Source organism: Entelurus aequoreus, linkage group LG15 (assembly GCF_033978785.1).
Source record: "Entelurus aequoreus isolate RoL-2023_Sb linkage group LG15, RoL_Eaeq_v1.1, whole genome shotgun sequence".
NCBI classification, from domain to species: domain Eukaryota; kingdom Metazoa; phylum Chordata; class Actinopteri; order Syngnathiformes; family Syngnathidae; genus Entelurus; species Entelurus aequoreus.
Window position 1 is genome coordinate 17,790,293 of NC_084745.1, and position 24,822 is coordinate 17,815,114.

At 41.9% G+C, this 24,822-nt stretch overlaps 1 long non-coding RNA gene across 4 annotated transcripts in view; it reads right to left on the bottom strand.

The window, feature by feature from the left end:
- Positions 1-1,431: 1,431 nt before the first annotated feature.
- LOC133629870 (uncharacterized) overlaps positions 1,432-24,822 on the bottom strand; it is a 66,612-nt gene continuing 43,221 nt past the window's right edge. For 2 of the 4 annotated variants that reach the window (XR_009821144.1, XR_009821147.1), the window contains 3 exons: positions 20,635-22,476; positions 19,025-20,578; positions 5,793-6,956 (listed from right to left, as the gene is read on the bottom strand). This is a non-coding gene — a long non-coding RNA (uncharacterized LOC133629870). Of the gene's footprint in view, positions 1,700-5,792; positions 6,957-19,024; positions 20,579-20,634; positions 22,477-24,822 lie in introns of those variants that run through there. The other 2 variants (XR_009821146.1, XR_009821145.1) reach the window with 2 other exon arrangements.

A 24,822-nucleotide genomic window follows, 5' to 3' on the forward strand; every position in this document is an offset into this window, starting at 1 on the left:
TCTGTTTTTTTGTTTCTCCACTCGGGCTGCGCCCCGGGCTGATGTAACAGTTGGTTGGGGGGCGCATAATAAATGAAAATAACATAACATAACATAACATAACATAACATAACATAACATATAAGTCTTATAATGAAGGCAACACATAATGTAAGTGTCTATATTGGCTATAATAGCCTACTGTCAAAATGACTTAAAAAGCCTTATAAACGTGTTATAATGAAGGCAACACATGAGGTAAGTGTCTTCTGATATTAGCTACATTAGCCTACTATCAAAGACTGACGCAAATCTTTGTTGACAGAAATGTTGTATTTTAACTTTTATTCTACACATTTTTACAACATTGGAAATCATTTGTAAAACGGAGGCTTCTCAGAAGATGAAATAACTTCTTAAAATTACTGTCTCAGAATGGCCAAAGGTGTAGATGTGTGTGTCCAAGTAAAAGGAAACGGCAGGCTGTCTTCTTCTAATGAATTTACTGCAATCTTTACAAGCTGGGTAACGTTTGCTGTGGTCTGGAACAACATGGCACACAAACAACTATGAGAAATGCAGCTGATATTACATACAGATAATGTGTCATGAGACATGCAAATATAAATTAAATACACAGAGGACATAAGTAAAGGAAATTAAATGAGCTCAAATATACCTACAAACGAGGCATGATGATGAAATATGTACATACAGCTAGCCTAAATAGCATGTTAGCATCGATTAGCTTGCAGTCATGGATTGACCAAATTTCCCTGATTAGCACTCCAACAAGTCAATAACATCAACAAAGCTCACCTTTGTGCATTCACACACAGCATAAAACGTTTGGTGGACAAAATGAGACAAAGGACTGGCATAAAACACATCTTTCTATGGCAGCATTGGAGAAAGTTGTACATGTAAACAAACTACGATGAGTTCAAGGATTGCTGAAATCAGTAGGACAAAACGGTGCTTGACAAATACTCTCATCAGTGAAGCATGTTCAATATAAACCGTGGGATTTCTAACTATTAGGAAGGTTTGTGTCATGTTTGTTCTCCTACAGAAAATATGTTAAAACAATAAATATATTTCTTTCTTCATCTTTTTCCATTTTCACACATCTCTGAAAGAGGTCCAGGGAGCCACTAGGTAGGCGCTATGCGGCTCTAGAGCCGTGGGTTGCTGACCCCCTGAATAGCGCGTCACCTCATTATAATATTATACAATTGCCCATGCATTTGTTTATTAAATATGTTTTACATACACTATAAAATATAATCTTTGGATTTTTCAGTTAAAAAACTTACTTTAAAATGTACATTGTTTTTACAGCATGTGAGAAGCTCTGTCATTGGGGAGGAGCTCAGAGTAAAGCTCCTGGTCCTCCACATTAAGAGGAGCCAGATGAGGTGGTTTGGGCATCTGGTCACAATGCCCCCCGAACGCCTTCCTGGGGAGGTGTTTAGGGCACGTCCGACTGCTAGGTGACCACGGGGAAGACCCAGGACACGGTGGAGAGACTATGTCTCCAAGCTGGCCTGGGAACGCCTCGGGAACCACTGGGAAGAACTGGACAAAGTAGCTGGGGAGAGGGAAGTCTGGGCTTCTCTGCTTAGGCTGCTGCACCCGCGACCCAACTTTGGATAAGCGGAAGAAGATAGATGGATGGATAGAAAAGTCTGTGTGCCTTCCGTTCATTCTATTTCCAATTCTGAAACGCAAATCCAAAAATAAAATTAGGGCCGTTTTTCGATTTTTATTATACATGGCAGATTTTAAAACAAACAAAAAAGCGGTTGATTTTCATTAAAATATTTACATAAGATTGTATTTTGTGCCGTTTTCCTCTTATGGATTTTAATTTTTCCAGATAAACACGAAAATCGAAAAAAAATTTCATTCAAAATGCAAAAATGCGTGGTCATCTGTGACGACAAATAGAACCGGAAGCAGTATTTTAGCTTTTCCTTTGCGTTTAGCATAACGGTAACATATTTGTTCAGCAAGTGTCCTATTGTTGGTTTAAAAAAAGTGTCATTAAATAACTTTTGTTTCAGAAATGAAAATAGAAAAAAATGGTCCGAAATGTGTTTTTTGATTCGCATTTAAGAATTTGAAAAAGACTGAACGGAAGGTACACGGACCTAGGAAAACAAACTACAGTTGTTTTTTTATTTCTGGCACTGCACTGCCAGTTTTTTGTGTTTTTTTTTACCATGAAGTCTATTGTAATTTTTACAGTGTACAATTTAAAGGATAACTTGCTTTAAAATCATAAGTCAGGCAGATATTTCTCATTATTATTAACAAAATGTGTTGCAATATTAGATAATATTAAAGTTCAAAATATATGCAGCTGCATGCAATACATGCACCTTTTTTTCTGTAAAAAATGGAAAGAACGAATATATTTTGTCAGAAAAGATAAAGTACTTCTGTGACTTGGTCGTGGCATGTTGATGCCGAAGGTCGTCTTCCCAGAAAGCGGCGGAATGAAAGGGAGCAGGGAGAAAGATTTATGTATATAAATCAAACAAAAAGACAGGGGGGAAAAAAGAAGCGTGGTACGCTAACAGGGTCGCTCACAATGGTAAATGGGTTATACTTGTATAGCGCTTTTCTACCTCCAACGTACTCAAAGTGCTTCGACACTATTTCCACATTCACCCATTCACACACTAATGGCGGGAGCTGCCATGCAAGGCCCCTAACCACGACCCATCAGGAGCAAGGGTGAAGTGTCTTGCTCGAGGACACAACGGACGTGGCGTGGTTGATAGAAGGTGGGGATCGAACCAGGAACCCTCAGGTGACTGGCACGACCACACTAAATAGCTCTCTGATTAGTGCTCGGGAACAGGTTAGCGTCCCGAACACTAATCAGAGGCAGGTGAAAACAATAAATAACCATGGCAACCAAGGAGACACAAAACAGGGGTGCTGAAACAGAACTAAGCCAACAAGAGACATAAAACGTAAACAGACTATGATGCGGGCAACGGATCATAACAACTTTATTGACGGTTGGCGCATATTTCAAGGTTCTTAAATGATGTGGCGGGCCAGATCTGCCTTGAGTTTAACACCTGTGTTCTAAAGGGTAGTACTTTAGGTATGGTTGTATATTTAGTTTTTACATTTTTATTATGTCCTAATTCTTATTGTAGTTTTATTTATCATTTTTATATCCATAATTGCATTTTATTCTTCCTCATTATTCGTGTTTTATTTTTTTTCTATATTGTTAACACATTTTTTTTTAGGTGGGGGAAAATTCAAACGAGTTATGTCACTGCCAAATCAGGGAAATATGGCATGCCTTATGGAATATTTACAATGAAAACACAACAACAAATACAATTATAGCCAATATATCAGAAGAATTCCCACCTGTAGAGTAATCCATCCATCCATTTCCTACCGCGGGGGCTGGAGCCTATCTCAGCTGCATTCGGGCGGAAGGCAGCGTACACCCGGGACAAGTCGCCACCTCATCGCCAATTGGCCAACACAGATAGACAGACAACATTCACACTCACATTCACACACTAGGGCCAATTTAGTGTTAAAGTTAAGTTAAAGTTAAACTAGGTGTGGTGAAATTTGTCCTCTGCATTTGACCCATCCCTTTGATCACCCCCTGGGAGGTGAGGTGAGCAGTGAGCAGCAGCAGTGGCCACGCCCAGGAATCATTTTGGTGATTTAACCCCCAATTCCAACCCTTGATGCTGAGTGACAAGCAGGGAGGTAATGGGTCCCATTTTTATATTCTTTGGTACGACTCGGCCGGGGTTTGAACTCACAACCTCCCAGTCTCAGGGCGGACACTCTAACCACTAGGCCGCTGAGCAGGTTGCTAATCAACCTATCCCCAGGTGCATGTCTTTGGAGGTGGGAGGAAGCCGGAGTACCCGGAGGGAACCCACGCAGTCACGGGGAGAACATGCAAACTCCACACAGAAAGATCCCGAGCCCGGGATTTAACTCAGGACCTTTGTATTGTGAGGCAAATGCACTAACCCCTGTTTCACAGTGCTGCCCCTGTAGAGTAATATTTGTGGAAATCAGTCATTCTGATCTAAATCTTATCTTATAACTGATACTAGTCATTGTTTCCTTAATAATAGTAAAAATTAAAAAAAACAGTTAAAAAAAATCTATCTATACAGAGACAGTCTTTTGAACGGCTGTTTGAAGGACCGGCTCCCTTTAAAAAGAGCCGTACTGTAAATCCCAACTCTAGTGAGTGCGTGGTAAGTAAGGGGCGCTGGGTTTGGCTCGACCCACAAATGACGGAAAAAGACACCATTGTGACATTACTACTTGGTTTGAGGAAACACTAAATAGGGTTGGATTAAATATTATTTACATCTCATGGTGTTATGCAGAAAATAATGCCAACGTGTGACATGTTGTGACATAAATGCTGCTAAAAACAGGTTTATTTAAATGCAGCCAGCTCTGTATGGTTTAGAAAGTGGGCATTGGGCCCTAATGATATGACCGGTGAATCTATATACTATTTACAACAGGGGTGCCTAAATTTGGCCCACCAAGAGATTTCCTTTGGCCCGTCCAATGGTGGTTTCCCAAATTCAATACATTTTTATACTAACTTCTTCCAAACTCAATGTTTATCAAACAATGTTTATTTATATAGCCCTAAATCACAAGTGTCTCAAAGGGCTGCACAAGCCACAACGACATCATCGGTTCAGATCCCACATCAGGGCAAGGAAAAACTCAACCCAGTGGGATGACAATGAGAAACCTTGGAGAGGACCGCAGATGTGGGTGGGTGGGTGGGTGGGTGGGTGGTGCCCCCCCCCCCCCCCCCTCTAGGGGACACCGGTGCAATGGATTTCAAGTGGGTCTAGCATAATATTGTGAAAGTCCAGTCCATAGTGGATCTAACATAATAGTGAGAGTCCAGTCCATAGTGGGACCAGCAGGAGACCATCCCGAGCGGAGACGGGTCAGCAGCGCAGAGATGTCCCCAACCGATGCACAGGCGAGCGGTCCACCCCGGGTCCCGACTCCGGACAGCCAGCACTTCAACCATGGCCACCGGACCTGTGCCCCCCCCCCACCCCCCCCCCCCCCCCTCCACAAGGTTGAGGGGGGGCAACTCACATGTTGATTTATGGCAGTGGTCCCTAACCTTTTTGTAGCTGCGGACCGGTCGACGCTTGAAAATTTTTCCCACGGACCGGGGGGCGGAGGGGGTATGTTTTTAAAAAAAAAATAAAAAAAATGTGTCATAAAGAAATACAATCATGTGTGCTTACGGACTGTATCCCTGCAGACTGTATTGATCTATATTAATATATAATGTATATATTGTGTTTTTTATGTTGATTTAATAAATATATATATATATATATATATATATATATATATATATATATATATATTTATTTTTTTTATTTTTTTTTTATTTCTTGTGCGGCCCGGTACCAATCGGTCCACAGACCGGTGGTTGGGGACCACTGATTTATGGCATGTCCGCAAGGCTAACCAGTTTCTATCTATGGAATGTGACGATCTCTGTATGTTGGTTGGTGCGCTTCACTCCTGGTGCTGCTGTACGTTTAAAATGCTGGGTTTGGCCCACGGCTCATTAGATTAAAATCATCATAGGGCCACTTAAAAAGTTCAAAACATAGTACAAAAAGTCAAAGAGTTTTATTGAAAGCTTAGCTTTCGTGTACTGAGTGAATCTGCTCCATGGAGCAGGAGAACTTAAGCTTGTGCTTCTTCCTGTTCCTTTTTTTTTTTTTTAAATCAATGCCATTTTATTTGAAATGACCTAGACAGAGGTTATTTTTGGATAATAATGTTTTTTTTAATCAATACATTGTAATTGAAAATGTTGCATTATTGACTTGACTGTAAAAATTTTTTCGTTACAAAAGTTACCATATTGTCACGTTGTCTCGTATTGTTGTATTCATATACAGTGTTGCTACCTGTATGGTGTGCCTAATGAAGTGGCCCACGAGCAAGGCTGTAGACCTTGAGTGTAAAGATCATCCTATTGACGGCAGCTACCTCCGAGCAGCCGTCAAGCGGCTTGTTTGCATTGTTCTGACAGTCGACAGCCTCAGCTCCACAACGCCAAGGTGAACTCCAGCAAGGGAAGCTTCATGCATCCCGTGGAGTTCTTTCTATGTGTCACTTTAAAGCCTTGGAGTCAGGTACAGTATGTGCTGGAGCAATGGCACACCTTGACAGTTTTTCCCCCGCTGCATTATGCCCAAGTGCTGACTTACAGCAATTTGGCTGAATGCCGTCTGGAGATCTTCATTAAAACCTGACTGCAACACAACTTCCTGTGTTTCATTTATTAATTATCAATTAATAAATCAGTCATTTTGTCAAATGCGAAAGCGATCATTCCAAACCGGGTGTGCACCAAACGAGCTTTCAAGGGAAATCTGGTGTACTTCGGTTCTAATGACTGTTAAAAAAGCATGCAGAAAACATGTTAAAAAATAATGTCCACTACAGTAACAGTACTATATGTAAATATCCAACAATAAATTGTATTTGGCTGACTTATTGCCACAAAAAATAGTCAGAAGTGCCAATGCCTGATATTACAGAAGCTTCTATTATTGTTTACACAACAGCCTGTTATGTACGGCGGGGGAAGGAAACGACACCAAAGCAAGAATCGGTTCAATAGTATGTGGCAGGTGTATGCTACTCTATGTGTTTGGTGCAAAACGATGTGTAGAATGAACGATGTTAATGTTACCAGGGTTTGTTGTAAGTGCGTGTTGGATGATCTTTCGTCAGACCAGAGGGGCAAGCCAAGAAGGCAGTCCGTGGGCAAGCAAGCGGTCGGGGGCTGGAGAGGAGCAACAAGGTCCGTGTCCAAGCAGTGGTCGAGGATCGAGGGAGCCAGTCGAAAATCCAGTGAGGAGTCGAGGCACACAGCTCGATCACGGGGAACAGGAAATGTACTGCGGGGAACACAAAGGACATAAGACACAGGAACTGGGAAGTCACAGAGAGAGAGCAAGTACGCAGGAGGGAAGCCAGAGACGGGATGCTTACTACGAGGAGTGAACTACTTTCCGGCACGGGACCTTCAGGTCCGCTGGTCTTTATGCTGCCTGCCCTCATTAGTCCCTGGTGCGCAGATTACTGATTGCCTGTAGCTTTGCCGGCGCGTGGCTGCACTGCAGAGCGAGCAGGGGCGTGTCCTGGCGCGCTTCCATCGGAGGTGTCAGCCGAGTTTGCAGCAGAAGGCATGAGGGATTGCGCCAGCCATTTTTGATAGCCAACTAGGGCTGGTGAGGACCTCCAACTTTCCGAGTAGGAAGTCCAACATTGGAGACTGTTGACATTTCAGTCTAGGAACATGGAAATTCCGACTTCCCAGTACAAACAGCACACATTATTGAACTGTACAGCTGGGAGACATAGTCTCTCCACCATGTCCTGGGTCTTCCCTGAGGTCTCCTACCGGTCGGACGCGCCCGAAACACCTCATTCTGACCAGATGCCCGAGCAACCTCATCTGGCTTCTCTCGATGCGGAGGAGCAACGGCTTAACTCTGAGCTCATCCGAATGACAGAAATTCTTACACTATCAAGGATGTCGTTGTGGCTTGTGCAGCCCTTTGAGACACTTGTGATTAGGGGCTATATAAATAAACTTTGATTGATTGATTGATATCTCCTCCCTGAGCTGCTACCTTATCGTGGTAGAGGAGTTTGCGTGTCCCAATAATCCTAGGAGCTATGTTGTCCGGGGCTGCCATGCCCCTGGTAAGGTCTCCCATGACATACAGGGACCGGACAAAGAGCAGCTCAAAGACTTCTATGAATAGACAATATCGAAGACCGAGGTTTTCCTTGGCCGGACGCGGGTCATTGGGTCCCCCCTCTGGAGCCATGCCTGGAAGTGGAGCTCGATGGCGAGCGCCTGATGGCCGGGCCGAAGAGGCAACATGGGTCCCCTCGCCAATGAGCTCACCACCCATAGGAGGGGCCATAGAAGTCGGGTGCTCTGTGAGCTGGGCGGCAGTCGAAGGCAGGACCCTTGGCGGTCCGATCCTCAGCTACAGAAGCTAGCTCTCGGGATGTGAAACGTCACAAAGATTTGTCTTTAAATATGTTTTAACCTTTTTATTGGCCTATATTATTTAAAATCGCATGATGATGTCACACAACCACCATATTGACTAAATATTAATAATAATATTTGTCAATTTTGGATAGTCTCTTACTCCCTCAGTTCCTGTTTTGAGCACTCCTGGGTTTGTGTTTTGGTTGCCGTGGGTGCAGATTGGTTTCCCCTGCCTCTGATTAGTGTTCGGCTCGCTCACCTGCTGCCGGGCACCAATCAGAGAGCTACTTATTCCTGTTTTTCGCCACACACTGTCTGTCTTTCTTATTTGATTCCACACAACAGTTACGACGGCTACTAATTTGATAGGTGTTATTATGGTCTGCTAAAATTCTGGTATCGTGACAACCTACATGAGCGTATCAATTACGTGAAGAACATAAACCCCACAAATCTACTGTACTCACAATACTGGCAATTGTAAGCAAGCCCAAGTCCAATACGAGTCACTTCTGACCTCATAAAATTCCCACGAACACACAGCATCTTCTAGATGCTTGTTAAGACGAGGAAGCAACTTCACATTTTCTTCACTTTTCACTCCCACTAACTCTTGAGGAGTGAGTTTCTACCTCTCAGAAAAGTTGGAAATGTCAAAAGGTAAAATCCAAGGGGGGGTTCTCCTACAAAGCCTCCAAAGACGTGACAGAGATTATCTTGATTTTTTTTTCTAACCTTTTGCGACGCAGCTGCACACTCTGGTGAATGTTAATTTGCTCCTTTCCTGCCTGGCTCTAAGCACATAATGGATTTATGCATAATATGCTCAGCGCGGGGATAATCTCATTGTGAAGGCCCGATAGCATCTTCATTTTCTCAAAGGCGCTTTTATTTATGTGCAGATCTTTGCAATTGCGTATGGCACCGCGCGAGCCGGTGCTCAATTAGTCCTTAATAATGCTGTAGTACATGAAGCTAATAATTAAACTCTTCCAAAACTGAAAACCAGTGAAGTTGGCACGTTGTGTAAATCGTAAATAAAAACATAATACAATGATTTGCAAATCCTTTTCAATTTTTGCCAAAAAGACAAGATACTTAAGGTTCGAACTGAGAAACTTCTTTTTTTTCTTTGCAAAAAATCATTAACTTAGAATTTAATGGCAGCAACACATTGCAAAATAGTTGGCACAGGGGCATTTTTACCACTATATTACATGGCCTTTCCTTTTAACAACACTCAGTAAACGTTTGGGAACTGAGCAGAACAATTCTTTAAGCTTTTCAGGTGGAATTATTTCCCATTCTTGCTTGATGTGCAAATTAAGTTGTTCAACAGTCCGGGGTCTCCATTTTAGGCTTCTTATTGCACCACATATTTTCAGTGGGAGACAGGTCTGGACTACAGGCAGGCCAGTCTAGTACCCGCTCTCTTTTCCTATGAAGCCAGGCTGTTGTAACATGTGGCTTGGCATTGTCTTGCTGAAATAAGCAGGGGCGTCCATGATAACGTTGCTTGGATGGCAACCTATGTTGCTTAAAAACCTGTATGTACCTTTCAGCATTAATGGTGCCTTCACAGAAGTGTAAGTTACCCATGCTTTGGGCACTAATACACCCCCATACCATCACAGATGCTGGTTTTTGAACTTTTCGCCTATAACAATCCGGATGGTTCTTTTCCTCTTTGGTCCGGACGACACGACGTACACAGTTTACATAAACAATTTGAAATGTGGACTCGTCAGACCACAGAACACTTTTACACTTTGCATCAGTCCATCTTAGGTGAGCTCAGGCTCAGCGAAGCCGGCAGCGTTTCTGGGTGTCGTTGATAAATGGCTTTGGCTTTGCATAGTAGAGTTTTAACTTGCACTTACAGATGTAGCGACCAACTGTAGTTAATGACAGTGGTTTTCTGAAGTGTTCCTGAGCCCATGTGGTGATATCCTTTGCACACTGATGTCACTTTTTGATGCAATACCGCCTGAGGGATCCAAGGTCACGGGCATTCCATGTTACGTGCAGTGATTTCTCCAGATTCTCTGAACCGTTTGATGATATTACGAACCGTAGATGGTGAAATCCCTAAATTCCTTGCAATAGCTGGTTGAGAAATGTTGTTTGTTAAACTGTTCGACAATTTGCTCATGCATTTGTTCACAAAGTGGTGACCCTTGCCCCATCCTTGTTTGTGAATGACTGAGCATTTCATGGAAGCTGCACCCACCTGTTCCCAATTAGCCTGTTCACCTGTGGGATGTTCCAAATAAGTGTTTGATGAGCAATCTTCAACTTTCTCAGTCTTTTTTGCCACTTGTGCCAGCTTTTTTTAAACATGTTGCAGGCATCAAATTCCAAATGAGCTAATATTTGCAAAAAATAAAGTTTACCAGTTCCAACGTTAAGTATCTTGTCTTTGCAGTGTATTCAATTGAATGTAGGTTGAAAAGGACTTGCAAATCATTGTATTCTGTTTTTATTTACGATTTACACAATGTGCCAACTTCACTGGTTTTGGGTTTTGTATATTTTAAATACATTTTATTCAAATATACACATTTGGTAACTTAGAGTTGAAAAGTAAAATCAAAACAGCACAATACATTTTTGACACATCAATATGCGGAGTAAAACTACAGGACGGCTTATGCTAGGAAATCCAACAAAGTACTGATATGAACCCGTTTAAGAACCAGTACAAGAATATGTTGTTTACAGCGTTTATGGAGGGAGAATAATTATATAATTTATGCTGATTTTTAATTCATTTTTCATTATTGTTTGGTTTACATCCTGCACTTGTTTATGTATTATACATTGTTTTGTTAGTTTTTTCCTCTTGTATTTATTTATTTGTTAATTTATCTTAAATGTATTTATTTATTTAAAATGTATTTATTTAAAATGTATTTAGTTTTATATGTATTTATGTAATTTTTGGGGGATTAATTGTGTTGAATTTTATCTTCTTTTTCCCTTTTCTTGAATTATTGCATAAGCGAATATGTTATTTATTCATTATTACACATTCTCCATTCTTTTTACTCCCTATTAGAAAAACCTGTAACACTGAAACTTAAATTGAGTATGTTCTGCTTCTTCCTACTCCTGTGCTTATCCATATTTTGTGGCCCTCTACTTACAGTATCTTAACTCATAGTTTAGTGTAAATGGGTGGCTAATAGCTAATAGCTAAATGTAGTATGTCAAAAAATCATTTTTCGAATGAATTGAGATTCTTATTTGTAACGATTACATTTTTTTTTTTTTATCTGCCTTGTTCAGCCCCATATTGTTGATGTAGATGCCCATATCTGCTGTACAGATTTACTTTAGATTTACACAAGAGAAGTGTGGATACTTCTCTTGTTGCCTTATTTGTATTTGACTTTATTAAATGTTTGGTTAGAATTGTAATAAACAATACCAGTTTTCTTTTAAGTAATATAAAGATTTGTCAGAGCTGTTGGTCATATGGGGGAATGTAGTTAATCATAGAATTGGTACCTAATGTTATTAAAAAATATATATTGATTTTGAATCGAAAACCGGGATAAATCAAGAATCAATTCTGAATTGAATCGTTGCCGCCAAGAATTAGTGTTGTGTCGTTCGCGAACGATTCGTTCTTTTGAACGAATCTTTTGAGTGAACGTACTGAACCGAATCACTTCATGAACTGATTCGTTCCTTTCTCAGTTCAGTTGAGCTCCGCCGCGACCATGCCGGTATGAGTGGAACTGGCGCATTCTGTGACTCACTGAACCCTCGACGTCGGCGAACGACGCAGCCAATGAGAGGGCGGGGGGAGGGACTGAGCGAACGATTCGTTCACCGCGGATTAACGACATGAATCACTCAGTGAACGACAACGCTCTCGCTCTCTGCTCTGCGGGAGCGGGGGGTAAAGTGTAGGGCAGGCTGTTTTGAGAAGATATAAAATAAAAATAATAACTAATGTATGTACACATACATAGGCTATTATTTACACAGTTATTGTAACAAAAATACATTTCTCCTTGGGGATCAATTCTGATTCACATTATTATTATTATTATTGTTATTATTATTATCCATTCTACTGCAACTGTTGTTGTTGATGTTGTTTAGTAGCTATCATCATCATTATAATAATGCTGATTTGCAATTAAACTGTACTGCTGCTGCAGAAGTGATTCGGTTCACGAACTGAACTGCGGCCACAGTGTGGCGCTGTGTCAGTCACTGATTCTAGTGATTCAGTACAGTCAAAACAACTGCAGAAGTGATTCGGTTCACGTACTGAACTGCGGCCACAGTGTGGTGCTGTGTCAGTCACTGATTCTAGTGATTCAGTACAGTCAAAAGAACTGCCGATCCCATGAAAACAAACCACATGAAAACAAACACACGTCCCCATTATCTCAACACATAAAGTTATGAGAGTAGACTACTAGTCTACTAGCAGTCTACTGGCGGGGGGTAAAGTGTAGGGCAGGCTGTTTTGAGAAGATTTAAAATAAAAATAATAACTAATGTATGTACACATACATAGGTTATTATTTACACAGTTATTGTAACAAAAATACATTTCTCCTTGGGGATCAATTCTGATTCATATTATTATTATTATTATTATTATTATCCCTTCTACTGCAACTGTTGTTGTTAGATTAACGCGAGTCCCTACGCAGTGCGTGGGGACTCGCGTTCAATCAATCAATCAATCAATGTTTATTTATATAGCCCTAAATCACAAGTGTCTCAAAGGGCTGTACAAGCCACAACGACATCCTCGGTACAGAGCCCGCGTTCACCCTATTTGCTGCTTCTCCCGCGAATGTCTGCACTGTACTGTACTACGTACTGTACTAAGGGGCGCCCCCTTAGTGTTGTGTCGTTCGCGAACGTGATTCAGGGAGTGGCGGTAGTGTTGTCGTTCGCGAACGTGATTCAGGGAGGGGCGGTATTATTATTTGGGGGGGCGTTCGGTGAACTAATTTTTTGAACGAATCCTTTTAAGGAACTGATTCTAGTGATTCAGTACAGTCAAAAGAACTATTGCCCCAAGATTCACAGCTGTACTGGACACTAACTGCAATAACGGTGCAACACAAAAGTTACAATGCAACAAACATTGGGCAACACAAAGAGCAACTTAAGCTGAAGTGTAGACAACTAGTCATGTGGTTAAAAAGTGATGCTAAAGTCATTACTCAGTTAGACCCCTGATTTACAGTTGTGGCCAAAAGTTTACATACACTTGGAAAGAACATTATATCATGGCTGTCTTGAGTCTCCAATAATTTCTACAACTCTTATTTTTTTGTGATAGAGTGATTGGAGCACATACTTGTTGGTCACAAAAAACATTCATGAAGTTTGGTTCTATTATGAATTTATTATGGGTCTACTGAAAATGTGCCAAATCTGCTGGGTCAAACGTATACATACAGCAACATACGGTATCAATTTTGGTGATGTAGAAAAGTTACAATCAAATCAAATTAGCTTCGTGGCATGGCCTCTTTACTTCACGTGAGTGATTATGATGGACGACACCTTTTGACTTTTTTGAGCCCATTTAAATAGGGCTCATGTGATGCAGTCATTAGACCCGGTTACAAACGCGATAATTGGAAAGTCAAAAGAACTCTGCATAGATCTGAAAAAAACGAATCATTGACTGGAACAAGTCAGGAAAGTCACTTTGAGCCATTTCAAAGCAGCTTAAGGTGTCACGGCCTGGGCGCATTGGAATGCGCCCTCATCCTTGCGCACTGCAAGCACCTCGGGACACGGCCACGGCGCACATCCAGGGACGCGCTGCAGCTTCCGCCAGCTGCAATCAATTACCGGCAATCGGCACACCTGCCTGTAATGAAGAAGCTGCCTACATAAGCCTGGACAATTTGGCCACAATACCCAGCAATATGTTTGGAGGAGAAAAGGTGAGGCCTTTAATCCAAGGAACACCAAGCCTACCGTCAAGCATGGTGGTGGTAGTATTAAGCTCAGGGCCTGTTTTGCTGCCAATGGAACTGGTGCTTTACAGAGAGTAAATGGGACAATGAAAAAGGAGGATTACCTCCAAATTCTTCAAGACAACCTAAAATCTTCAGCCCGGAGGTTGGCTCTTGGGCACAGTTGGGTGTTCCAAACAGGACAATGACCCCAAACACACGTCAAAAGTGGTAAAGAAATGGCTAGACTTAGACAAACTTTAATGATCCACAAGGGAAATTGTTCAAATCAGGCTAGAATTAAGGTTTTAGAATGGTCTTCCTAAGGTCCTGACTTAAACCCCATTGAGAACAAGTGGACAATGCTGAAGAAACAAGTCCATGTCAGAAAACCAACAAATTTAGCTGAACTGCACCAATTTTGTAAAGAGGAGTGGTCAAAATTCAACCAGAAGCTTGTGGATGGCTACCAAAAGCACCTTATTGCAGTGAAACTTGCCAAGGGACATGTAACCAAATATTAAAATTGCTATATGTATACTTTTGACCCAGCAGATTTGGTCACATTTTCAGTAGACCCATAATAAATTAATAAAAGAACCAAGTATGCTCCAATCACTCTATCACAAAAAAATAAGAGTTGTAGAAATTATTGGAAAGTCAAGACATTATGTTCTTTACAAGTGTATGTAAACTTTTGACCACGACTGTAAGTGTTCCTTGTAAACTTTTAAAAAAAACCCACAGGATTTCAACCAAAATAAGAAAAAAATAATACTGTATTGATGCTTTACTTGTGGTAAATAAAATACCACAAAAACTTAAAATTAGACATTTTATTTTACCTTACAGTTTTTATCTTTTAAAAAGCTGTGTCGGTTTTTCGTTGTTTTTAATCTTTGTGTTTTTTATTGTCTATTTTATCTTCTGCGGCTCTTGACAGTCACCCAACAAAAAGTTGTTGTATACTTTTACAATGACAAAATAAAGAATTCTATAGTATACTCGATTTTCCATGTAGTCATTGCGCTTTTTCGATGAAATGATTGGCTAATATGTCCGACGTTTAAGAGTTTCAGCGCAAATTACAAATGTGTTTTTTTTTAGTCACAAATATAGCAAACATATCTTGTATATAGCGGATCCTCGATTTATGAACCCCTAATTGTACAAACTTTGATTCACAAACCCTGTTCAAGAACCAAGTGAGTTCGAAAGTTCATGCACTGATGTCACCAGTCAACTTCTGACAGTTGGCAGCCTGTGATTCCAATTTTCAAACGAGCGAGTAAAAGGTCGCCTCATAGATTGGGGGATTAGCGTTGGTATGGGCGAATCCACCGTCCACATGTGCTGCTGCTGCCTGCCTGCCAGCGCACATCGGAAAAGACATCAGACAACGCTTTCTGCTGTCTGGAAGTAGCCCTGATGGTGCTCGGGGTTATCTCCAATTCTCTGCGCATCAAACACCCACACGGAGGATTAATCTGCCGGGTGTGAAAAGTGTCATTGTTAACTGTAGAATAGACCGACTCCCGAGAGTTGTAATATTGTCCTGCCAGGAAATCCTCATCTTAAACGGATCTATTTCAGCAGTGGCAGGAAATGTGATCTGAGCTCGTCTCAAATCCTCCTAAATGAATCTTGGAAACGGCGTCCGGGGGAAGGAGGCGAGCGTAAGCCGTGATACGGCAGCCACGCGCATGGAAATGAGACACAGGATTTGAAATACGGCAATAAGTTATTCTCTGAACGGGGAAAGCCAATTTAACAGCATGGTAGAATGACTCACTTAGCAGTTAAGTATTGTTTCTCCTCTTTGAGTCGTCCACTATGAGGTAAAGTCGTAGGGATCTGTACCTTTTACATTTGAACAGAGACAATCAATTGGACCTGGGAATCGATACCAGTAATAACCAGTACTTTTTGGTACTTCTGTGTGTCCAGATGTTATATCTTGTTCCTAAGTGTCATTTGCAAGTATAATATAATAGAGTTGGCATGCAATAGCAGTCCCAAGACGTTAGACGGTAGTAGTGCATATAGGCTTCGGTGTGTCGCTTAGTCGGGAAGTAGGCATTGCCGTTAAGCTGAATCTAGTCTTTTGTTGAGCCCTAAAAAGTGTTTATACTGTAAATATTGTAAATTTACACACCAGCTGTTTCATAGTAACATGCATTTCAGTTGTAGTTTTCATTAGCAAATTTGGAGGTGTTAAAATTGCCATGTAAAATTGCTAATGCTAATCAGTAGAAGAAGATTAACATCGAGCTAGCGCATTTTGAAACTTTTTTTTCTATCAGGTATATTTGCTTTGTTGGCATGGAAAATTGCAACATTACAGTAGATAAGGTTGTATGCTTGCCTCATCCTGAGTAAAGAATAAACTACCGATTTGATGAATCCGAAAGTGAATATACAGTATTATCTGCTCACAGATGCCATCTGGTGGTTGTTTGAGCACAGTGTAGCTAATCCCACTCCTTAAAGGCCTACTGAAATGATTTTTTTTTATTTAAACAGGGATAGCAGATCCATTCTATGTGTCATACTTGATCATTTCGTGATACTGCCATATTTTTTCTGAAAGGATTTAGTAGAGAACATCGACGATAAAGTTCGCAACTTTTGGTCTCTGATAAAAAAAAGCCTTGCCCCTACCGGAAGTAGCGCGACGACACCGGGGGAAGGACTGCTCATATTTCCCTATTGTTTACACCAGCAGCGAGAGAGATTCGGACCGAGAAAGCGACGATTACCCCATTAATTTGAGCGAGGATGAAAGATTTGTAGATGAGGAACGTGAAAGTGAAGGACTAGCGTGCAGTGCAGAACGTATCTTTTTTCGCTCTGACCGTAACTTAGGTACAAGCTGGCTCATTGGATTCCAAACTCTCTCCTTTTTCTATTGTGGATCACGGATTTGTATTTTAAACCACCTCGGATACTATATCCTCTTGAAAATGAGAGTCGAGAACGCGAAATGGACATTCACAGTGACTTTTATCTCCACTACAATACATCGGTGACGCACTTTAGCTACTGAGCTAACGTGATAGCATCGGGCTTTACTGCATATAGAAACAAAACAAATAAGTCCCTGACTGGAAGGATAGCCAGAAGAACAACAATACTACCAAACTCTTGACATGTAACTACACGGTTAATGCTTTCCAGCTTGGCGAAGATTAACAATGCTGTTGCTAACGACGCCATTGAAGCTAACTTAGCAACGGGACCTCACAGAGCTATGATAAAAACATTACCGCTCCACCTACGCCAGCCAGCCCTCATCTGCTCATCAACACCCGTGCTCACCTGCGTTCCAGCGATCGACGGAAGGACGAAGGACTTCACCTGATCATCTGTGCGGTCGGCGGCTAGCGTCGGCTAGCGTCCGCTAGCGCGTCTGCTATCCAAGTTAGTCCTCCTGGTTGTGTTGCTACAGCCAGCCGCTAATACACCGATCCCATCTACAACTTTCTTCTTTGCAGTCTCCATTGTTCATTAAACAAATTGCAAAAGATTCACCAACACAGATGTCCAGAATACTGTGGGATTTTGACATGAAAACAGAGCTTTTTGTATTGGATTCAATGGGCTCCGAATACTTCCGCTTCCACGTTGACGTCACGCGCAAACGTCATCATATCGAAACGTTTTCAACCGGAAGTTTGCCGGGAAATTTAAAATTGCACTTCATAAGTTAACCCGGCCGTATTGGCATGTGTTGCAATGTTAAGATTTCATCATTGATATATAAACTATCAGACTGCGTGGTCGGTAGTAGTGGATTTCAGTAGGCCTTTAATGCTTCAGTTCCAGAATTTTCACAAGAATGAGGCAAAAATACTGTATACGCATTCCGACTGAGTCCGCTCTGAGTGCTGCTTGACTGATTGTTTTCCCGCCAAGTGTTCGAGCCGACCGAGTTTGCAACCAGACGTGGAGTGGGTGCAACAAATGTATCGAAATATGCCACAGTTTGATTTTCCGTCAATCGATTCACAGTAGTACCATGAATTGATTATCGTGGACCCCGACTTAAACAGGTTGAAAAACTTATTCGGGTATTATCATTTAGTGGTCAATTGTACGGAATATGTACTGTACTGTGCAATCTACTAATAAAAGTTTTAATCAAGCAATCAAAACTGACGGAATTTGGCTGGTGCCCATAAAAGTACCAAATTCAGTACCCAAACCTAAGCAAGGGTGTTCAAACTTTTTTCACTGGGGGCGGCAGACTGCTGCAAATGGCCCCCTGGGCCACACTTTGGACACCCCTGCACTAAAGCATTATATTCTACATATTGGCCAAACCAAGCATTTAGGTATAATAATGGCTAATTAAAGTAATAAATACTATAGTTTCAGTTTATTTCGAACATGCATACGATACATTGTAATGCATCACATATTTCCAGTTTCATTACAGCATGTCTGAAAAGGAGTAGGAAGAAGCAGAAGTTATCTAAGGGTTATCATGTTCTGTTACAAACAGAACAGTAAATAAATAGACCATAAGTAAGTAAACAAATACATTGTGGCGGGCACTAGGACCATGCTCACACTCAGCAGAATGGGTGTGGTTTTATGTACCTTCTTGGGCACACTATAAAAGTGCATATTGTGTTTTATTGTGTATTCTTATGTTGGCAGTCTTACAATAAAGACCTCAAAGAAACAACGCTGTGTTTCTTGCATTTGCCACAACATAATCATTATCTAAAAAAAAAAAGGTTCAAGATGTTCATCATAATTGTTCTTTGTGAGCATGTCTCTAAACTGAATCACATTCTTTGCTTAACCCATTCCATAATTTAATTCCGCATACGGATATGTTAAAGGTTTTAAGTGTTGTACGTGCATACAAATGTTTTAAATTAGATTTTCCTCGGTTATATTTTTCCTCTTTTTGTCACAATGCTGTGCAACACAGTAGAGAGGAACCTAAGTATGCAGACAGACGGTGAGTAAAACAGTTCTTTTACTAAGGTAATGTACTCACAAAATCAATCCAAACCGGATGTAACAAAAGGCGATGGTGCAAAAAAAGAGACAGCAGCTGTGCACGTCTCACAACTCCGCCCACAAGTTGAACACAGGAACTCTAGGGGGAAGGAGAAATGTCATAAGTACAAGGTCAACTGCACCAAAAGAGGAAAACTGACAATACAAACCACAAGGGGGCAGCAGGCGGTGACACTTGTTGAGAAGAATTGTTGTACATTCTTGGGTAGCAGGTTATAGTTTGCTTTGTACATCATTTTAGCTATTTGCGAATGCACCAAATCGTTGAATTAATATTTTTGATTAAATAAAAGGTTTGTATGTTCTCTATATCCAACATTACATATTATTGTAATTGTTTTTTTTGTAACACAGTGAATGAAGTGCACATTTGTAGTTGTTTCCCCATATTTCTGCACAATAACTGCAATATGATAAGACTAGTGAGCAGTAGTGAATTGACAGATTTTTGGTCCAGAACATATTTTACTTTAATGACGTGTTTCTTGCTACATTTTGTTGTATATTTTTTACATGAGGTTTCCAGTAGTAAGGGCCACGAGGTAAGATCAAACCAATCAGAGTGTGCTCTTCAGTATCGTGGCCACTGATTGGCTCGCCCTTTTGCCACTATTACCATATTGGATTAAACAAGTGAAAAGGTGACTGTGGGTTATGTTATGGTTACAGGGCTTAATTGTTAAAATCAGTATTTGATCATGAACGTTTTTCTAATGCTCTAGCTAAGAAAATATTTGATTTATAATCAATACTTCTTTCTTCGCAGGAATTCATTTACCAGGGCCTGAACCAAATCACCATGATAAACGAGGGTTTACTGTACTATAAATACTTAATTGAATATATTACAATGTCATTTTCTAACTTTTATCATGATTATGAGTGCATGAGAAAGAGTAAAGGAAAGTTTAGCTTTTTTGACCACATAGTCATTCATTAGCAAGTGAAGAGCACAACAAAAACAGCAACAGAGCCAATGTTGTCACAGCAGTTGGGAAAACAGCTCAACCAGCGATATTACCACTGATAGGTTTATTATAGTACAAGGGTAACACGCATAAGTTTCATGCCAACAGTTGAGTAGCATAACTTTAAAGCACACCCATACCTCTTTTTCTGGAGTCCAAAATGGCCTTCACGGTGTAAGCCTCCTGACCATTGATCAGACACGGAAGAGAAGGCATGACTGAGGGGTTTAGACGGCTGGTGACAACTGGCTTGAGACATGGATCACAGGATTAATGGGGAGCGAAGGTGGTAATTGGAGCTTCACAACCACCGAGTTGACTACAGAGTCGATCTTGTAAGGACCCACAAATCTTGGCGTCAACTTCCTGGAAACACCATCAAGGCGTAGGTCCCGTGAGGACAGCCATACTGCCCGACCGGGGCGATAGGCCAGGGTAGGAATCCTGTGGCGGTCTGCCAACTAGCGGTTACCTTCAGCCGTCCGACACAAAGCCGCACGGGTATTTCGCCAAACCCAATGCGACCGCCGCAGGTGGATAGATAGGACGGACACATCTGCCTCCTGGGAAGAGAACAGAGGAGGTTGGAAACCGTATGCAACCTTGAAAGGTGACATACCTGTGGCCGTTCTGACGAGGGTGTTGTGGGCGTACTCAATCCAGGTAAGATAAGAGGCCATTGAAGAAGGGTGTCAATGGCAGACGCAGTGTAGCATAGCCTCCAAGTCCTGGTTGATTTGCTCCGTCTGGCCAGTCTGAGCGATGCCCCGAGCGCTTTGCAAAATGCCCCCCAGACTCGGGAGACAAACAGCGGGCCTCTGTCAGATACCAAGTCCAAGGGTATGGAGTGAATACGAAACACGTATCTGACTAACAGTTGGGCTGTCTCGAGGGATGTTGGAAGTTTTGGCAGAGCGATGACATCGGCCATCTTAGAAAACCTGTCCACAACTGTTAGGACCACTGTATTGTCCCGGGATGGATGAAGACCTTTGATGAAGTCAAGGGTAATATGAGACCATGGCCGAGGTGGGATGGGCAACAGCCGTAGCAGAAGAACAATGAGATTATTTTCTGTGGGCACAGAAGGCGCAAGCAGGGACAAAGTCCCTGATATCAGCAGTCATAGCAGGCCACCAGAACCTTTAGACAATGACAAATTGGATACGGCTGATTTCAGGCTGGCAAGCAACCTTGGGCTTGTCGCCCCACTGCAGCAACTCGGGAACGAATAGCTTGCCGGCAGAGCACCCATTCGGTATTTGTATACCCTCTGCAGAGTCCAACACCCTTCTCTCCACTTCCCACTTGGAGAACCCCAACGGACCACAGGTATGATGTGTTCTGAAGTAGAGTCATCAAAGGGAGGACTGTGGATTCTGGAAAGAGTGTTGGGCTTGACATTGCTGGAACCAGGTCTGTAAGACCTCAGGCGTCAAACAGGAATGCTGGTTTGGACGGGTAGGACACTTGGAGATGTTATGGCTGGGATCGCTGCAGTAGAGGCGGAGCTTCTTACGCTGAAGATATCCTGATGAGAGACAATGTCCCCAAAGCGGCATAGGAACCTCCTGCGTCTTCAATGGTGGAGGCATCAGTGTAAAATTCAGACTGGCGTTGGAGGTAACATATCCAGGTGGCATGCCCCTATCCTCTTCCAAATCATAGAGTTTTTTCTTTATGCCAACGGCGAGTGCGATGACTTCAACCAAATTGTTAGGTGACTAACGGATCATGTGACTCTTAATGTCTTTATCAAGACCCCAAAAGAAAGCATCCAAGAATGCTGCAGCATTCCATGCAGTCACTTTCAACAGCCAGAATATGGAACTCAATGGCATAGTCCGAAACCCTATGATGATGGTGTAACTTAAGCAAAGGCTCCCCGGGCAGGGTTATTTTTGCCGAAATATATTTTTCATGGCCTCAGAAAACGTGGTATCAGAGGAGCAGAGGGTGGAACGGCGAGTCCACTCAGCTGAGGACCAAGCTGCCGCCTCTCCGGTAAGATGCGATATCACAAATGCAAATGGGCTCGTTCAGAGTGAAATGCTCTAGCTTGAAGTTCAAAATGTAATTCACATTTAGTTTAGGAGCCGACTGCACCCGAGTCCTCAGAGATCCACTCAGGCCTTGAGGGCTGTGGGCAGAGGGCTGGAATGTTGACGTCATGAGTCACAGGAGGAATGAGGTTGGGTGAAATCTCGGCGATGAGCCTAGCAGGTATGGAGGACAAGGCGCCATCTTGTAGTGAGGATAGAAGACTGTGGAGATGAGTTTTGATCAGTTCTTGATGCTCGCTGCCTCCTCTAAACTGGAGTTGAAAGAGTCAATTCGTACTTCCTGCCTGGCCAGAAGTTTAACTTGGGCATGAAGAGCTCTTTGGATAGGGTCAGTCTCTGCATGGTTCATTTTGCCCATATTATTCTGTTCTGGCTGGCGGTAAGCCAGAAGTCGGACCCTAAAGCAGAGACAGTAGACAGGATGAATAATGAATAATTCATTGAATCAATAACAAAAAAAACACAGGACAAGAAGTGGTAAAAAGTACAACTGAAAGTTACCGGTAACAAAAGGCCAGAGGGAAGCTAACAAAGTAGCAAAGAAAACAAAATGCAAAAAAAAGGCTAGACTTACTGGTAAAAGTACAACAAGAAGTAAAATAGGCAGCAAACACTCAAATGAGAAGGCAGCAGAGACTACAAGACATGCACGATGGAGGGGAAGTCAAGGAGAATCATCTAGCATCTCTCAACCCAGAGCTTTAAGACCTGGCCTAGGTGGAATTGACCACAGGTGTGCTGCAGTGGCTCTGCCCAGGAACTCCAAATAAGAACAACTGCAAACAAAAGCCAGAACCAGCAACAGAGTGGCCACATGACACCAAGCACCCAGCGACTATAGGAGACCAGGTGTTGATTAAATAAAAGCTTTTTTGGGACCATTTATTGATTAAAGGAATATTAAAATGATGACCTAAAAGGCCTTTGTGCGTAAAGTGGCATTTGGATGCAATAATCCTCCACAACAGCAGGTGGCTGTAGTCTAATTGTATCAATATAACACAGGCATACATGCAAAATCAATTTACATCCAGGCATAAATCTGTTACACCCCCCGCCCAATCCCTGACAACAATATGCCGACTGTCATAATTAGCTTTTCTACTCAGCAACACAATTTTTATCGGCGCCATCAATATGCAAGCGAGACGGGGTTATTACCGCAGATCAGTCATCCGACTCATGACCACGACGTCGACGCCTTATTGGAGATAAGCACCTTCACACTCGAGTCGCTAACGTGGAGGAAGCGCTTCAGGATGGATGGCCTGTCATCATAATAGCCCCTCACCGGCCAATTTATTAGGTACACCTAATTTGCTAGCATATGGGAATAATACATACATGGAAACATGTTTAACACAGATATGCTTCTTCTTACTTCTGTCAAATTGTTTAATAACGTAAGGAAAATATTAGACACCGCTTTAGTATAGTTTGGACATTCTGCAGCCCTTCAAGACTTCTGTTTAGGGTGCATTATGAATATGTTCTGCTGTCGTCATGGCAACAGTAATGACAGGGTGGTAAGGAGGAGAAAGACTTCATTTGAACCAATTGAGTCTGATTTTGACCCTCAAAAACACACAAATACCCTAAAAGTCCTATTCCTTTTTTTTGTAAAGCTGTAGAATTATGAAAAAAAATAAACAAATGAAATATAGGCTTGTCAGGCTGACATTTCCTGTTCCAGATGGTCTTCTCCGTGACACTTTTTTTTAAAGATCATTCCCACAAATGAGCAGCAGTGGAAAAAATAGAAGAAAAAAAAAACTTGGATGTCAATTTGATGGCGCTCGAGAGGAATCAAACCTTCCTGGTTTGATTGGCATTTGTGCAGCCTGTCATGCTTCCTGCAGCTCAACAGAAAGTGCACGGAGACATGTGTCCAGAAAGACAAACATGTCACTCTCATACAAATGCTACAAGCCAGACTTGTTTGTGTGTCGGGGGAGAGAAGTGGATCATGCACGTAGGCGAGAGAAAAGCTTGTAGGTTTCCACTCTGGTGGCAAACAATGGCATCAAGCAGAATGCAATTAAAGGCCTACTGAAACCCACTACTACCGACCACGCAGTCTGATAGTTTATATATCAATGATGAAATCTTAACATTATAACACATGCCAATACGGCCGGGTTAACTTATAAAGTGACATTTTAAATTTGCCGCTAAACTTCCGGTTCGAAACGCCTCTGCGGATGACGTATGCGCGTGACGTAGCCCGGCGAACACGGGTATGCCTTCCACATTGAAGCCGATACGAAAAAGCTCTGTTTTCATTTCATAATTCCACAGTATTCTGGACATCTGTGTTCGTGAATCTGTTTCAATCATGTTCATTGCATTATGGAGAAGGAAGCCAAGCAAGCAAAGAAGAAAGTTGTCGGTGCGAAATGGACGTATTTTTCGAACGTAGTCAGCCACAACAGTACACAGCCGGCGCTTCTTTGTTTACATTCCCGAAAGATGCAGTCAAGATGGAAGAACTCGGATAACAGAGACTCTAACCAGGAGGACTTTTGATTTGGATACACAGACGCCTGTAGAGAACTGGGACAACACAGACTCTTACCAGGATTACTTTGATTTGGATGACAAAGACGCAGACGTGCTACTGTGAGTATGCAGCTTTGGCTTTTTTTTGCGTATGTACGTAACTTTTTTAAAATATATAAGCTTTATGAACCTTGGGTTAGGTGAACGGTCTTTTGGGCTGAGTGATTGTGTGTGTTGATCATGTG